The sequence below is a fragment of the Chelonoidis abingdonii genome, chromosome 5 (genome assembly GCF_003597395.2).
Source record: "Chelonoidis abingdonii isolate Lonesome George chromosome 5, CheloAbing_2.0, whole genome shotgun sequence".
NCBI lineage: Eukaryota > Metazoa > Chordata > Testudines > Testudinidae > Chelonoidis > Chelonoidis abingdonii.
In genome coordinates, this window is record NC_133773.1 from 91,777,784 (window position 1) to 91,795,449 (window position 17,666).

Here is a 17,666-nt window from a genome sequence, read left to right on the forward strand (position 1 = left end):
CTCCTGAAATCGACGCAAGACGTGGGCCATGGACGCACAAATTCGATTTTAGATTTTTGGTATGGACGCTCTAAATCGATTTTATAAATTCGATTTTATAAAATCGATTTAGATAACTTCGATTTACTTCTGTCGTGTAGACAAGGCCTGTGACAGAGAAAGACACACTGTCCCTCTCATGCACACTCGTCATGGAGGGGCAGGGCTTTTGGTTGTTTTTGAGGAGGTAGGAGTGGCGCAGTCTCTGTCCCCTCAGGCAGGGCAGAATGTAGCAGCCTGCCTACTTAGTGAATTGTTCTTAGTGAACTGTTCCCATTGTCTTTGTGAAACCCCCAAGAGCATAAAACAGGTGTAAAAGTTTCAAGGCTCCTTTACGTTGCCAGAATGGGATAAAGGAGTCATATTGTAAAGGACAGTATGGCCTATAAATGCTTATAGTACGTCAGTGATCAGAAGTAGTCTAAATTTTTGGACTGAAAACATTTCCTATCAAAATATGCTCCACGAACTGTTTGCTACTGACTTTTCTGGAGATTGTCCATAGCCAATATAAATTGTGAGTTTGATTCCCCAGCCCTCACTTGCTCTTCAGTTGCCTATGATGTAACACTGAGCATATGGTTGCATATATGTGTTGACTAATAACTAAAAAAAAAGTCAAGCCTACGTACATTACTATTAGACAAAGGAGGTTTGGGGATTTCCTCCAGTGCTCTCCACTCCCATTCTCCATCCATTGTATTGTAAATTAAATAAATTACCAAAATAATTGAAACCAGCATGATTATATTGTGTTATTTTGACAAATAAAATATGCAGAATTTTTACTTTTTTGGAACAGAATGCCCCCAGGAGTAAATTATTAATGCCACTCTGTATCTGGGGCTAGAAGTGGAAGTAACAGACTCTTCAACTTGTGCAGAATGTTGTAGCCTCTCTCTTCAGTCAGATGGGCCAATGGTGAGCACATAAACTCTGTGCACCAATCTTTCTACAGACTTTACAGTCCACCTTCTATTACTAGTTCAAGGCCTTGGTCCCAATCTTCAAAACCATCAGTGGGCCAGGAGACCTCAGTCACATCAGAGATCTCATCTCCATGTATGTACTAACAAGACAGAGTGCTCTTCTGAGACAGTGCATATGACAAAGCCTAAAATGAAGTATGATAGAACTGGAGACAAGGCATTTTTGGCTCAGTACCAAGCTTTGAGAGGAGTTAGGAATATAGCACTGGAAGGGACCTCCTTCCCAGGTCACTGAATCCAGTCCTCTGCTATTACAACCCCATCATATACTCCCATTCATAAATTTATCAAGCTCCAGGACTGATAAATTGATAACAGGATCTTAAAACTAGTTAGGCTGTTTGCCCCCATTACTCCTATTGGGAGGCTGTTCCAGAACCTCACTCTTCTGATGGTTAGAAACCTTATTCTACCTTCCAAACTAAATTTATTCATGGCCAGTTTATACCTATATGTCCTTGCTTCATCATTATCCCTTAACTTAAGCAGCTCTTCTCCTACCTGATGTCTCCCCCAATATATTTAGACAGAACAGTCATATCCCCACTCAGCCTTCATTTTGCTACATTAAATAAACCAAGTTTTTTCAATCTCCTCTCATAAGATTCCTCTGAAACTGAGACCAATCCAGAGTCTGATAAAGCCTTCCTAAAATAACTAGAACAAAACAACAATGAAAACTTCAAGGAAAACCTTCAATAAGCAGAGTGAGTGTCAGGCAAGTCTATTTACTGAGCCCTGACAGTATGCATACACTAGGAGAGAGAGTCCCTGCCTTGAGAAAGTTACTAATAGCCCATTTAACTAAAATGCCTTCCCAAGAACTTAGAATGTCTTCTGTGATATATGCAGAAGAGTGTATGCAATGTATAATTAACAGCTTGTTCCTGGCTTTTAACTTATGCCCTACCATGACAACTACCTATGCTGAACTCCCATAGCGAATGTCCTGTATCTTGCACTGAGCAGGCAGCAGAAGCGGCCTGCCCTATCCCCAGCGCAGACCGAATCCCCTCCCGAGACTGCAAGATAAGTAGTAACGTCCTGTCTCCCGTTAACTGGGAAATCCACTCAGAGAAACACGGACAATAATAAATCCAGTCCACTTAAAACAGACATTAACCCACGTCGGGTACGCTGCGGCCCCGGGCCCCGCTGGCTTTACCAGCGTTTCCTTACATATTTGCCCTTGCTGGTGTGGAAGGTGCGAGGCGGACTGAGCAGCCCGCTGTCAGACTGGCCCAATGGGGACAGCGGTCCTCGACCCTGGTTCAGCGCCAGGGCACACTTCTAACAGGCCCGAGGCGGGGGGACTAAACGCCGCTGATGGCCGGGCCGGGAGCCTGGCGGTCAGATAGAGGGGAGCCATGGCGGGGTCACTACACAGCGCGCCGGGGCCGCCCCTCCAGACCAGAGAGCCAGGCGCGACGCCGCCGGGACGAGGACCGGGCATCATACACGGGGCGGGGGCTGCCTGGTCTCTGTGCAGAGCGGGGTTACCGGGGCCAACCCCCTTACCGCGGGGCCCGGCACAAAGGCTTGGGCGTGTCTCCTCCTTAGGGCGCAGCGGCTCCGCCTCCAGCCCATCGAACTCCACAACCACCGCCCGCAAAAACCCGGCCGCTACCCCGCAACAGGGAACCGCGGCAGCTTCCTCTTCCTGTCACGTGACGGGGGCGGACCGGAAACACCGCACTCGCTCGACAGAGCGACCCCTCTCGGCGGGGCGGAGCAACAGCCCAGCCAGCACTATCCTCGCAGTGCTCAGCAAGGGACTGGGGAGGGCGATGGGGCGAGCCAATAGGAGCCCAGGTCGGCGGCAGAGGGCGTGGCTCCTATTGGGTCACCTGGGCAGAGGGTGGAGTGGAGGGGAGGCACAGCTGATATGGGAACCTGGGAGGTAGGGTAGGGCAGGAGGTGAAATTCTGAGTGGGGAGAAGGAACTAAACTGGGGCAACAGGATCGTCAGGCCCGAGCCAGGCCCCAAGGGCAGCACTATTGCTTTTTACAGTATTTACATTTTAAAAATTAAATTTCTAGTCCCTTTGCTGACTAGAAGTTCTTTCAGGTGATACTGCAGTGCCTACCATCTCCTGAGCCTGCCTGCAGCCTGACGTCATCACCCTAAGACTGGAGAATTGTCCCCTTCATAGCACTGGTCGGTTAACTTTGAGTCAAAATGGCAAGTGAAATATTATTAACAAAAGTAATTTTCCCTCTGTTGATATTCACCCCTTCTTGTCAACTGTTGCAAATAGGCCACTTCCACCTTGATTGAATTTGCCTTGTTAGCACTGAAACCCCACTTGGTAAAGCAACTCCCATCTTTGCATGTGCTGTAATACGCATACACACATTGCTTACTGTGTTTTTCACTCCATGCATCTGATGAAGTGGGTTTTAGCCCCTGAAAGCTTATGCCCAAATAAATTTGTTAGTCTCTAATGTGCCACAAGGACTCCTCGTTGTTTTTGCTGATAAGACTAAGGGTATGGCTACACTTGGAATTTCAAAGCGCTGCTGCGGCAGCGCTTTGAAGTGTGAGTGTGATGTGATTGGAGCGGCAGCGCTGGGAGAGAGCTCTCCCAGTGCTGCATGTAAACCACATCCTTTACGGGTGTAGCGTGCAGCACTGGGAGCCGCACTCCCAGCGCTGCTGCCCTGATTACACTGATGCTTTACAGCGCTGTATCTTGCAGCACTCGGGGGTGTTTTTTCAGACCCCTGAGCGCGAAAGTTGCAGCGCTGTAAAGTGTGAGTGTAGCCATACCCTAACACTCTGATTATTAACCTTGTTCTTTATGCAGCATTATCAGTGTACTAGCTGCTTTACCTGCAAGTCCCTGCCCCAAAGAGTTTGCAACCAAACAGGCAAAATATCAATTAGGGATGTAATGTAGGACGCAACAAAAGCAAAGTTGATTGCATATTGAAATGTATGATGTTTGTGTATCATCAGTTGGCTTCATGATGGAAACAGCTAAGAAACGTTATGCTGGTCACTTAAGTCACTTAAGTAAAACATCCAGCTAAGCTGGTATTGTAAGTGAAACCTGAGAGTACCAGGGGACTTGAGTATCACTCCCACCCCCATCCCCTGCACCCTCTCTCTCTCTCTCTCTCTCAGTGAAGCTTTCCTCAGAAGCAAGGTGAAACTTTGAACAACTAAACTTAAATACAATTGTTAAATGATGAAATGTAAAACTAAACAACACAGAGTGGTTAAAAACAGCAGTATCTGGTCAACTCTGGATCTTTTTCTACTGCTTTACAGCCACTGACCTTTTGGCATGGTTTTAAGTACAGGATGTACTACTTCAGCCTCTTCTTTTAAAACTAATTAGCCTGTGCTATTATAAACTAGTGTTAAGTAAGTTGCATGTGAAAGACATAATGCACAACTTCTCTGCAGAGTTAATCCGAAAATTGGGTTAATACAATCCTTATAATGTACAGAATGACACGGGTTTTTAAGTTGAAAATTGCCATGAAACACAAAGTAAATAATGCACTTCTGTCACCTTTCACATAAGGATCTCAAATCACTTTACAGCCCCAGAACCCCAGTGTCACCTAGGCAAGGAGCACAAGGTTCACATTACACATAACAGAAAAGCAGATTATCACGTGGGGTTGAAAGCAGAAGTGTAGAGTTACAAAGTACTGATAAATAACAACAGTTTAGGATAGAAAGTGAAGATGTCCATATCCCATTAAAACTTAAAGGGAACTACCTGGTTTGGAATTTGTTCAGTAATTCAGAATTAAAACCCCTTTGTTTGCAAAGAATACCATAGAAACTTTAATAACCATAAATGTTTAGGACTTTGGCTTTACGTCTAATCAGAAAGCATCTTCAGTAGCTCAGTGTACTCTAGCACCAGTACTAATTAAGGGGGAAATGTGACACAGAATCACTAACACCTGCAACATCTGGAATTTGGATTTTGACCTTTGAAAGACAGACTCAACTCAAGCATGTATAGCTAATTAGATCTGATAGGATCAAAGTGATACAATGAGAAATGATGTCTAAATTAGGGGTGTAAATAATATTTAAAAACACTAACTATGTAATGGTTAATTGTTTACCTGGGAAACCAGGGATGTAGAGGGGTGTTATGTTTCAGGCAGGGCTCTGCTGCTGCCACCACATCCAGGGATGCCTACTGCTGCCGCCGCCGCATCTGGGGCTCTGCTGCTGCCCAGCATACCAGTATGTCCAGGGTCCCAGCCACTGGGATGGACCCTGGCTGCGGGGCTGGCAACCCAGAGGGACCACAGGCACGCTGGGATGCCAAGCGGCAGCAGGGTGGCAGCCGGGATCCCAGCCACAGGGCTGGCAGCCAGGATGGACCCTGGCAGCTGGGACCCCAGTTGGGATGGGCCCCAGGTACACTGGGATGCTGGGCGGAGGCAGCCGGGACCTCGGGCGTGGGGCTAGCAGCCCAAAGGAACCCCAGGCAAGTGAGGCAGTAGCCGGGACTGTGGGCGGATTTTAACAATTAACAGAAAACTGGTTACACCCTGACATCCATAGTCCAAATTCTGCCTCAGACTTCGTATGCAACTCCCATCGCCTTTGATGAGGTGATTGCAATTTGGTTTGTACTGTGAGTGACGGTCTCTTTGTGGTCAATAAACCTCATTCATATTTAGCATTGGTTGCATAAATTCTCATAGAATCATAGAAATATAGGGCTGGAAGGGACCTCAAGAGGCCATCAAATCCAGCCCCCTGTGCTGAGGCAGGGCCACGTAAACCTAGAACTTCCCTGACAGGTGTTTGTCCAGCCTGTTGTTTAAAACCTCCAGTGACAGGGAGTTCCACAGCCTCCCTTGGAAGCTTAATCCAGAGTTTAACTACCCTGAGAGTGAGAGTTAGAAAGTTTTTCCTTATATCTAATTTGAGTCTCCCTTGCTGCAGATTAAGACCATTATTTCTTGTCCTACTTTCAGTGGACATAGAACCATATTCTCACAGCTCTGCAAGTCTCTTATTCATGAAGAGCTGAGATGTGACTGAGATTCTTCCAAGTTACTGGCAGTGAATAGTTTTAAATAATCCATTACTTCTATCATTGCACAAAAGGTCCAACTACAACAATATATGATGAGACTATGACCCATAAATATTTTGTGCTAAGCTTTGATAAGTACCTCGAGACTTATTCTTATGATGGTCTAATTGTCATACATGTGGACTTTAACTTAAAAATCCACATTGTAAAACTACAACTTCATCATTCGTATACTGTTTTGATAATTGACTGAAACAATTGAAGCAGTATCAAGGGATATGCTTCTTGGTGGATATATCTTGTGTTTGTAACTCATAAAACAATATACTGTGTACATCTTCTATAATGTATCATTCATGAGGGGCAAGGTTAAAAGAAAATTTACAATCTGATAATTTCTCACTCTAACCACAAAATATAACTGTCTCTGGTAGGATCTATAACAGACTGGACAAAGTGCCTGTAAAAGATTGGGTAGAATTTGCATGCAGCTTCAGCAGTATATTACTCAAATAATCGTTTTTTTAAATTCCCAGTTTTTCTGACTTCAGACTCTTAATTCTATTGCCACAAAAACAAAACAACAGCACGTTTAAGGCATGCACAACACGTTTACCTCTCTACCCATGATCTCATTCTGTAGGTGGACTGAGGGACCATTACATCTTGCTATATCAATTTTAACTCTGCCCCTTGTGACATTATGTTCTTTAATGGCACAGTACAACCTTCAGTTAATGTTGGAAGAATATACGAGGAGGTATTTAATTTATGTTGTGAAAATGTATAGAGGTGGAGTATCCAGATGACAGGAAGACGAGTAGTAAGGGGAGAGCTCTGGGCCATACTGGGAGGGTAAGTGGGATGACATAAATATAATCTCATGTGCAACAGGAACAAGGACCTGAAATAAGATTGGTGAGGGCAACTTGGACTCTTCCATTGTCCGATTCACTTCAAATGTGGTAGAAATATTCTACCTCAGTTTAAGACCCACACTATCAGATTTTAGCCTACTGTTCCTTTATGGATATTAAAGTGGAAAATGGCAATATCGAGCTTACCATGGAAACTCAGTGGCAACTTGAACTATGGAATAGCTGGTGCAACCCCATATTAATTTAATTTCAAAAACAAAGACAGTTAAGTTACCAGAGAGCAAAAAATAAACATTTTGAACACGAAAGGAATATCTCACCTACTTGTTTTTCTGTCTTTAAGTTAAATGCTAACTTAGTTCCCTTCAAAATTTCTAAGAAAATCCTTCTTCTACTGACTTGAAAATTTTCATTCAAAAAACATCTTATATAAAAAACAAGGAGTTGAAATTATAATCTCTGTTATAATTTTTTCTGCACAAACTGTAGAATAACTTGCATCATGCTATAACATGTTTGAAAAGTTAATGGGAAGAGAGGGAGTTAAAACTTTAAATACATTGGCTAATGCATTTATTTTCAATGTCTTATCTAACTGACATTATCCTGCAGTGCCATTACCGAACAATAAACACACCAGAAGAATGGGTGGGAATTATTCCATGTTCACGGGTCAGATTGCACTCTCTCTGGAGGGGAAGGAATATGGGAGGAGCCATGAGGTTCAGCTTTGAGGGTTTCCTACAAATCTTTTTTTTAAGGACTAAAGGGGAAGGGAACCCCACTCCCCTCTGGTCCATCCTCTCCCCCTCCACCCCGATATCCCCTAGGACGGGAACCCTGAAATCCTGAGGAGTCCAATCCTCAAGGAGAATTCACATCTGATCTTCTGTGTAGCTAGCCAAAGGGGAAAAGGGGACTTTGTTAGGCAATGACACAGCATGAGCATCCTTTTCACTCACCAAAGCTGAGGAAAGGATTTTGTCCAAAGGGAATGAATTCTGTTGATTTACATAATGGTGAAGTTACTTTGACAATTCCAGTGTCAGTCTAAAATCATTATGATTTTCACTGTGTTTACATGTTGTACTTTGACCACTCTATCTGTAGTGTTGCAGGAATACAGAGACCACCTCCTCTCCCATTTGCAATCTCATAAGATCCCTGTTATAGCTAGAGCAGTTTCTCATGTGGAGGGATGCTGCTTGAGTATATGGGATGCAAAGAGGTACTGAAAATAGACAATACATTAGCACTTTGGATGCTGGTATTTTCAGTGTGTAATGAAAGAGAGAAATTAATTGAGGTTTTAAGACCCTAAATTTGACCTATATGACCATAAAGCCAGATGGGAAAAGTCTTCTCGATTCTAAATATGTAGTTTTGTTTGCTTGTCTTTTATAGGTGCCACTCCATTGCTTGGTCATGAAAGGAAAAACACAATAGCCTCTAATTATATTAGACGTACCAAAATAAGTTGCATTCATGTTAGTGGGAGCAGAATTTGGCCCAGTAATTTGTATTGTCTTTGCTGGCTTAACAGCACTCAAATCTATTTTGGTACACCATATTATTTTTGTATTTAATGTACTTTAAATTCCTGGATTTTGTTCCAAGAAAATGATACAGGCAGGCACGCAGAGAATGGAAATCGATATTTGCTGAATGGAAAAGGACTAAATTGGCAGTGGGAAATGTTGTTTCTAGTCCCTAAAGTATATTATAAACTGTGTCAAATTTAAAACAAACACTTGGAGCCCCACCCTGTTTTCGCAGAAATCAGTGGCAAAACTTTTATTTGACAGTGTTCCTTAAGAGAACCCTTTTTAAAATATAGTAGGAAGATTCTGACATGGTGTAAATTAGCATAGTGCCACTGACTTCTATGGAACTAAACCAATTTATATCATTTGAAGATCTGGCCCAATATAAGCTTCCTGTTGTTATTTAAAGTTTGTATGTGTTAAGGTAGATAGGAAATCTATGATTAATGCATGGACAGACAGAGGAGAGAGAAAATATGATATATATGAATGTTACATGGGCATTCCCATGTAGTCTCAGTTCTAATATTAGTTTAAACATTAAACAAGAACACATTTTGTGGCAGAATCCTTTCTTCCTCTTTACCTCCCATGCATCTGAGTGATTCTCTCTTGCCAACTGTCTTTTGTTTTACATATTCCTGCTACTGTGGAATTCTTATATTTTCCTCTAAATCAGCTGGTACTAGTATTAGAGACTGGACATGATGGATCTTGTGTATGGCAATTCCTGTGTTTAAAGGGTTGTCCAGATGTGATCCAAGGCATTAACTCTCTTCTCATTTTGGGAAGCAGTGTTTTTCTCCTTTAAACTCCTTTCTATCCTCTCTTACCACTAAAAGCCATTTATAAGAATGGGACAAATGTCTTTCTGAAGTTCAGTGACTCTGAGAGATTCCTACTGCAAGTGTCTGTCACTGCTGTCTCTCTGCCTATTAGATTTTGGAATAGTCTCACCAGGAATTAGTAGAAGCCTCAGCTGTCACATTTTAAACTACACTGTATGTCTAAAGCACCAGAAAAGGTACTCTAGGGAAAAGTTCTGCATTAGTAGAAAAGTGGGCTAGATGATCTCTCAGGCTTTTTCCATTTATAATTTATCTGATTCTGTATCTCAGTGGCATAATTGTGTCCTACTAACCAGAGAGTGATAGTCTCCTACATCTCAGAACACAGAGTTTTCACAGTGCCACCATATCAGCTTGACAATACAGAGTGTCCTATTATTTGGGGCCTCATCTAAAGCCCAATGAAATAAATAGGAGTCTTTCCACTGATTTAAATGAGCCTTGGATCAGGCCCCCACACATTTTTTTATCATTGTTAATTTTGAAGGAATTTAAATGGAAAATTCTCATTTGTCTCACCTTTCCTCCTTTTTGATCTGATCATACACTTAGGAATGGATTATACTCTTATCAAACAAATTACATGTCAAACAGGTTTTAATTGTATTATTTCACATACAATACAAGCTTATTTAGTCAGAGTGATAGATATAACAGTACAATGATTGAAAGATACAAACAGTTCATCCCAACGCATTAAATATATTTGAGCATTATATACAAATTTAGCTAGAGTTACAGCTAATCAGTTTCCAGCACAATGCAGAAAATCATTGGTCAGAAATTTAGCTACCTTTATGTATCTTCAAAAAGGAATGTCCTGAAGTATTTATTATTAAGTGTTTAATCCTTTTTGATTGACTACAATCTTAACGATAGAAATTTGTCCACCCAGACCACATGTCCTTCTGCTTATAAAGTACAGAGTTTTTGAGTATTCTAGAAAATATTATGAACTACAGAATAATAGACAGTCCAAAAAAGACTTAACTTAAATCACATGTAACAACTGCCTTAGTTACTGGCTATTAGAGAGGGTTTTGTCAAGCTTGGGTGGTGGGCAAATTAGCTCATAAATCTATGAGACACACAATACGTTGTTTAGATTATCCCAATGGCACGTAGATGCTGAAAGTATCAACATAGTTTTATAAATTGTATTTATAAATACAGTGCTCCTTCTTTATAAAGCTGCATACAGCTAGATAGCTAATATAAGGAGAAAGCTTGTAATGGATTTCAGTGGATCACATATGATCTAGAATCAGACCGACTTAGAGAACTTTCAAGGGTAGCCTTATAACAAAGATTCATGTTAAAAGGAGCCTTGTGTATAACATACATCTTACACCCCAGAATTAACAATGTACTTATCATATAGTCAAAGGGCAGGACTTCATTTCAGTTAGGAAGGTGGGAAGCATTTAAAAAAGTAAAGTAAAAAGCTGTACATTTTATACAATCTGTTATAAATAATTATTATTTTATTTGATTTTGTTCCACTTGAATTAAAAATGCATGTATATAGGTTCCTTCAGGCCACGGATCTCAAAGTGCTTAAAGATATTAATGAAGTAAGCCTCACAACATCCCTGTATTACTATCCCCATTTTACAGATAGAGTATACTGAAGCTCAGAGAAGATAATTGACTTGTCACAAACCAAGTTCATGTTAGAACTGGGTATTAGAACCAAGATCTCAGCTCCCAGTTCTGTGCCTTAACTTCAGAGTCATGCTTCCTCTCTTTTAGGGGTCAGACATGGGCCCTCATGTGCACCTGTGTAGAAGAGTAAAGGAGTGTAAGGAGCCTCCTTATGCCTTGCATGAGCTACCTCCATCACCAGAGCCTTCACAGGCAGAAGAGAAGAGAGGCCACTGTCAGGCAGCTACTCCCCATCCCACAGAGTTTATGGGGACTGAGTAGGAAAGACTGGGAATTGACTCCATACCCACCAGTGCACTGGCTCATGCACCAGATTAATCACAGAAAGGGAAATAATTTGGGCTAGCAACAGACTGACCAAGTTTCCTGTCACATCAAAGAAAGTCCCATTTATAACCAAAAAACTCCTGACTCATGATTTAATAAGGTTATCTCCTGCAGTGCAGGCGAAGAAGCTTGGGGCAGGTGATCCAGCAGGGCCAGGGCTGAGATGGAGTGGGGCGGGGCATCACAGGAGGAGAACCCCACCTGCTCACTGGGGCAAGAGCTTCAGTTGTCACTGGAATGGAAGGCAACGGGTGCTGCCATCTTGTATCACACTTCTCAGCATTGAGCAGGTTCGTTTGCTCTTGGCACATGGAACTAGAATGATGCTGAGTTGCTATTCCATGAGGCAGAAGTGGAGAGTGTGGCCTAGTGGAGAGAGTCTCTGTGCATGTGTGAAAGACTTGGGCTGGGCAGGGACACCCTGAGAGGAAAGTAGCTGAGGAGAGCAGGGCATGCGGGGGAGGAAGAAGGAGTGGAGGTACCTGACGCCTTCCCCTGCAGGGGGCTCATTGCCAGGTCTTATGGGTGGCAGGTTGAGCTGGGTGCAGAGGGACCAGAGGGACATTGATGGGCTGGGATCTCAGTTCATTGAGACACTGAGATATGGTCCTTTTGGGTTAAATCTCATAACTGGAATATTGGTACAGTGGGGCATGGCTTGTCCAGGAAGGTATGGCATGGAAAAAAAGGATATAGATGTTGCATTACAGATCAAAAATATATACGCTGCTTCTGAGGCTCAGAAGGAGGTGAGAGTCAGACCAGTTAAAAGTCTTTGGGTAAAAGGGGAAAAAATAGGGGTGACCTCATGTTAGGGATCTACCATAGGCCACCAAATCAGAGAAAGGAGGCAGATGAGGCATTTCTAGAACAAATAACAGAAATATCCACAACAAGACCAGTAGTAATGGGAGACTTGAACTGTTCAGATGTCTGTTGGAAAAGAAATAAAGCTAAACACACAATTTCTAATAAGTTCTTGGAATACACTGGGGACAAGTTTTTATTTTAGAAAGGGGAGGAAGCGCGGGGAGAACCATTTTAGTCTCGATTCTTACCAAGAGGGAGGAATTGGTTGTGAATCTGAAGTTGAAAGCAATTTGGAGTGAAATTGGTCATGAAATGATAGACTGCATGATTCTGAGAAAAAGAAGGAGTGAGAGCAGCAGAATAAGGACAATGGGCAACAAAAAAGCAGACTTTAACGAACTCAGAGAACTAGTAGGTAAGTTCCAAGGGAAGAAAATCTAAGGGAAAAAGGAGTTCAGGAGAACTGGCAGTTTTTCAAGGAGACAATATTAAACACACAACTACCAACTGTTCTGATGTGAAGGAAAGACAGGAAGAATAGTAAGAAGCCAATAAAGCTCCATCAGGAGCTTTTTAATGACCTGAAAATCAAAAAGAAATTGTACAAAAAGTGGAAACATGGACTATTTTTTTAAATTTCAGAACGTGGAAAAAGCTACTAGGATAGAAGCTATTCTAGATTTGATTTTGACCAATAGGGAGGAAGTGGTTGGGAATTTGAACATGGAAGGCGGCTTAGGTGAAAGTGATCATGAAATGGTAGAGTTAATGATTCAAAGCATTGGCAGATTAGCAACCAGAGGCCCTGACCAACTGGGGTGCCCCAGTGCCCCAACCCACTCTGTCCATGACCCGGCTCCCTGGCTGGAGCATTGGGCGGGCAGAGCAGGGCAAGCCCAGTTCCCTGACCCCATTTCCCCAGCAGGAGCACCGGAGGGAGAGGGGAAGGGGGGACTGCAGGTAGAAGGGATGTAGGAGGGTGCTCTGGGCTGGGACTGAGGAGTTCGGAGGGTAGGAGAGGAATCAGGGCTGGGACAGGGATGGGGAAAGGCTCAGGAGTGCAGTATCGAGCCATACTTACCTCAAGTGCTCCTGGAAGCTTGTCCCTTCTCTGACTCCTATGCAGAGGCGCAGCCCCATCCACAGGCACTGCTCCTGCAGCTCCCATTGGAGCACCACTGGGGGCGGGGCCATTGGAGCGTATAGGAAGTGGAGGTGGGCCATGTTGCTGCTTCTGGGAGCTGGCCCCCAACCCTGTGCCCCAGCTGGAGCACTGGAGCAGGGCAAGTCCTAAATCCTGCTCCCCAATGGGAGCTCAAGGGCTGGCTTTAAATGGCTTGCAGGCTGGATCTGGCCTTAGGACTGTGGTTTGCCCACCCCTGCACTAGCCATCTTTTACCTATATCTGCATCCGCAAGCCATCTCACAAGGGCTAGCGATGATGGGAGGGAAGGGAAGGAGTGGGCGGCAAGGTTTTGCAGGGAAGAGGCAGCGCGAAGGAGATGCTGGAGGGAAGGGGCTTCGCATCACATGCTGCTCCCAGGGGCTCCAAGCGACGCACACAGCAGCAGCAGTGCATGTTGCATCACAGTGGGGCGGTGGGTGGGGCACTGGGGCACTGCCCACTCCAAATCCCATGGCTGTGCTACCCAGGAGCCGTCAGGCCAGACCCGGGATTGGGAGCCCAGTCAATGCTGCCAGGCCATGCCCTGATGGGGACACTGGTGCGGCCTGAGGGGTCTGAGCTGCTGGATAGGAAGCAGTGTGACGAGTGGGTGCTGGACAGGGTGCTGGAGCCCCGACTCCAACCTGTTGCCCAGCCCCAGCCACTGGCTGCTGCTGCCGGCCCAGAGCACGCTGCACCCTCCAGGCTGCCTGAGCTGGAAGCTGGTGAATAGAGCCCTGCGTGGTTGTATCCACATCCGATCCACTATCTGCAAAAATGGTCCATGGATATGAAGCAGATATCCACAGATTTGCAGGGCTCTACTTATGAAATTCATTGTCAGATACTTAAGGAACTAGCTGAAGCAATCTTGGAACTGATAGCAATTATTTTAGAGAATTCATGGAGAACGGGTGAGGTCCTAGAGGGCTGGAGAAGAGCAACTTAGTACATATCTTTAAAAAGAAGAACAAAGATGATCTGGGAAACTATAGTCCAGTCAGCCTAACTTCAATACCTGGAAAGATACTGGAACAAATGATTGAAGAATCAGTTTGTAAGCACATAGTCTATAGTAAAGTTATAAGGAATAACCAGCATGCATTTGTCAAGAACAAAACATGCCAAAAAAACCCTCATTCCTTCTTTGAAAGGTTCACTGGTCTAGTGGTTCGGTGGGAAGCAGTATCAATAGCCACGATATATCTTGATTTTTAGTAGGGCTTTTAACGCAATCCCACATGACATTTTCATAAGCAAACTAGGGAAATGAGGTCTAGATGAAATTGCTATGAAGTGGGTGCAAAAATGGTTGAAAGAGTAGTTATCATTGGTTTTCTGTCAAATGGGGGGGGGAAGGGGGGAAGGGCTGGCTATATTGTGGTCAGTCCTGGGTCTGGTACTATTCAATATTTTCATTAATAACTTGGATAATGGCATGGAGAATATGATTATAAAATTTGTGGATGACATCAAGCTGTGAGGGGTTGCTAGCTCTCTGGAAGATGGGATTAGAATTCAAAACAACTGACAAATTGTAGAACGGGCTTGAAATCAACAAGATGCAATTCAATAAAGACAAGTGCAAAATACTATGCTTAGGCAGGGAAAAAATCAGACACACAACTACAAAATAAGAACTAATTGGCTATATCATAGTAGTGCTGAAAAGGATCTGAGGTTATAATGGATCACAAATTGAATATGAGCCAACGTATTGGGAAAGATGTAGACAAATTGGAGAGTGCCCCAAGGAGAGCAACAAAAATGATAAAGGTTTAGTAAACCTGACCTATGAGAAAATTTTGAACAAAAGGCATGTTTAGTCTTGAGAAAAGAAGACTGAGTTGGGGGCGACCTGATAGTCTTCAAATATGTTAAGGGCTGTTATTAAGAGAACAATGATCAATTGTTCTTCATGTTCAGCTAAGGTAGAACAAGAAGCAATGGGCTTAAACTGCTGCAAGAGAGATCTAGGTTAGATATTCAGAAAAACCTTCTAACTACAAGAGTAATTAAAATCTGGAATAGGCTTCTAAGGGAGTTTGAAATCTCCATCACTGAGGTTTTGAAGAAGAGGTTGGACAAACAAGGTTTACTTGGTCCTTCATCAGTAGAGGGGGCTGGCCTTGATGATCTCTTGAAGTTTGGGAGATTCTATAACAGGTTTGGGGTATTTCCTCCATCGTCAAGTCCTTCTTCCCCACTCCAGATTTCAAACCAGAAATTCTCTGGGGGTTTTGATGCTCTCGGAAAAGAGCCAGTTTTCGTAGTCCTACCCATCCAAACCCCAAAAGCAGTGTGCTTTGTAATCGAAAGTTTAATATAAAGATTTCTCCCCGCCATATGTTTGCAAAATCAGCATTAGAGTAATAGTAAAGAATTAAAATAAATTGAAATTAACAACCATATATATAGATTTAATTTAACTTTAGCTCTTGGTGGGAAGAATCAGTGAATCCAGAGTGTAATTATTTTTACAAAATACAGATTTAATGTAGTAGCCATAGTCATATTAAAGATCCCACCTTATCTGTTGGCAATAGTATTTCTAAAGATGTGTATGATTAGTAGAAAAGTATACAGTGGCATTCAGGGGCCTCCCACCCTGGGAGCCAAACCCTCCCTCCAGGGCCTTGCACCTCATATCTCTCTGGAATTAATTTGGAAATGTTGGTCAGGAAGGCTAGCAAAAAGATGGCTGCAGATTACTTCCCCTGGAACAAAGGGGAAGCAGAAACCCGATTGTGATTCTGCTCCTGTGACCTTGCTCCTGGGGCAATACAGCTATGAATTATCCTTTACTGATGCTGAATTGTAGGGTTATAATCCAGTTCTTAATATTTACTATGAGAAAGATTTCAAAAGCACTCAGTGGGAGCAATTAGGCCAGTGCTGAACTCAATGATAAAACAATTGACTTCAATCGAAGCAGAGGTAGGCCAATGCCGAACACTTTTTAAAAAGCCACCCAATTATTTAAATTGTTACATTTAATCAAAGGTATTAATTAATATGCATTTAAGTAACATACTGAAAATATGCTGAAAAATTGTTAGAATCTGGGGAAAATTGTTCTCTGAATTCTAACTAAATATATGTTAAAGATCTCACTCTCTTACAAAGAAACTGTAAACAATAGCCATGGTTTATACAGGATTTACTGTTCATAGACTAACACCAGAAGGGACCATCATGATAATCTAGTCTGACCTCCTGCACATTGCAGGCCACAAAACCTCACTCACCCACTCCTGTAATAGACCCATAATTTCTGGCTGAATTACTGAGGTCCTCTTTAAAGACTTAAAGTTACAGAGAATTCACCATTTATTCCAGTTGAAACCTGCAAGTGACGTGGGCTCCATATAACCAGGGACAGCTCCAGCACCAGCACACTAAGCGCGTGCCTGGGGCAGCAAGCCATGGGGGACGGCCTGCTCGTCGCCAGGAGGGTGCAGTCAGGCTGCCTTTGATGACATGCCTGCGGGAGGTCCGCTGTTCCCACGGCTTCGGTGGCAATTCAGTGGCAGGCACGCCGAAGGTGCGGGACTGGCAGACCTCCCACGGGTGTGCAACCGAATTCGCATTACCAGCGGACCTACCGCAGGCCTGCCACTGAAAGCAGACTGACTGCCGTGCTTGGGGTGACAAAATACATAGAGCTGCCCTTGCATATAGCAGAGGAAGGTGAAAAATCCCCAAGGTCTCTCCCCCACAAATATGATGGTCATTTGGATCCTGAGCATTTCCGCAAGACCCAACAGTCCAACACCTGGGAAAGAATACTCTGTAGGAACTCAGCCCTTCCCATCCAGTGTCACAGTTCCTCCAGAGCTGAAGAAAGTGTGGATGTTAAACTGTGTTCCCCAAACTAGGTTAGCATCAAAGTTGATTCACAGAAAATGATGTGAACAAAAAGAAAATATTTGGGTTCACTATTTTGGGTGCTCAAAAAAAGGGATGGGGAACCCCAACAAGTTTGCCAAATAGAAAGTGGCAGAATTAATCAGGAAATATTAACTTGAAATTTTTAAGAGGGTACCAGAAGTGATGGAAGTTAAAAATGAAAAAGTATTTGACACTGTAAAAAATGTATAATAGACACGTTTCCCCACAGTGACAATGCACCCCATATTTTTCATAATGATATTATTATGATAGGGTTATAGCATAATTATGATGCATTTTATGCAAGATAAATCATGTGAGGTATAATTGGAAACATTATGATTTGCTGAATATGATTATCCTATTTGTATGAATATTTCATTTTTATCTGAAGTTATGAATATTGACTATGTATCTGTATTTCAAATGTAGTTACCCCTGGATAATGCCCACTAGACAAGATGCTTTCAGTCTAGATAGTGGGTGGGG

General features: G+C 43.1%; 1 protein-coding gene across 7 annotated transcripts in view; it reads right to left on the bottom strand.

The window, feature by feature from the left end:
- The window catches only part of EXOC1 (exocyst complex component 1), a 66,177-nt gene extending 63,471 nt beyond the window's left edge, over nucleotides 1-2,706 (bottom strand). For 4 of the 7 annotated variants that reach the window (XM_032782866.2, XM_032782837.2, XM_032782856.2 and 1 more), the window contains exon 1: nucleotides 2,547-2,695. The gene's annotated coding sequence lies outside the window, so the exon portion shown is untranslated. Of the gene's footprint in view, nucleotides 1-2,546 lie in introns of all 7 variants that reach the window. The other 3 variants (XR_012655972.1, XM_032782883.2, XM_075066437.1) reach the window with 2 other exon arrangements.
- Nucleotides 2,707-17,666: the final 14,960 nt, after the last annotated feature.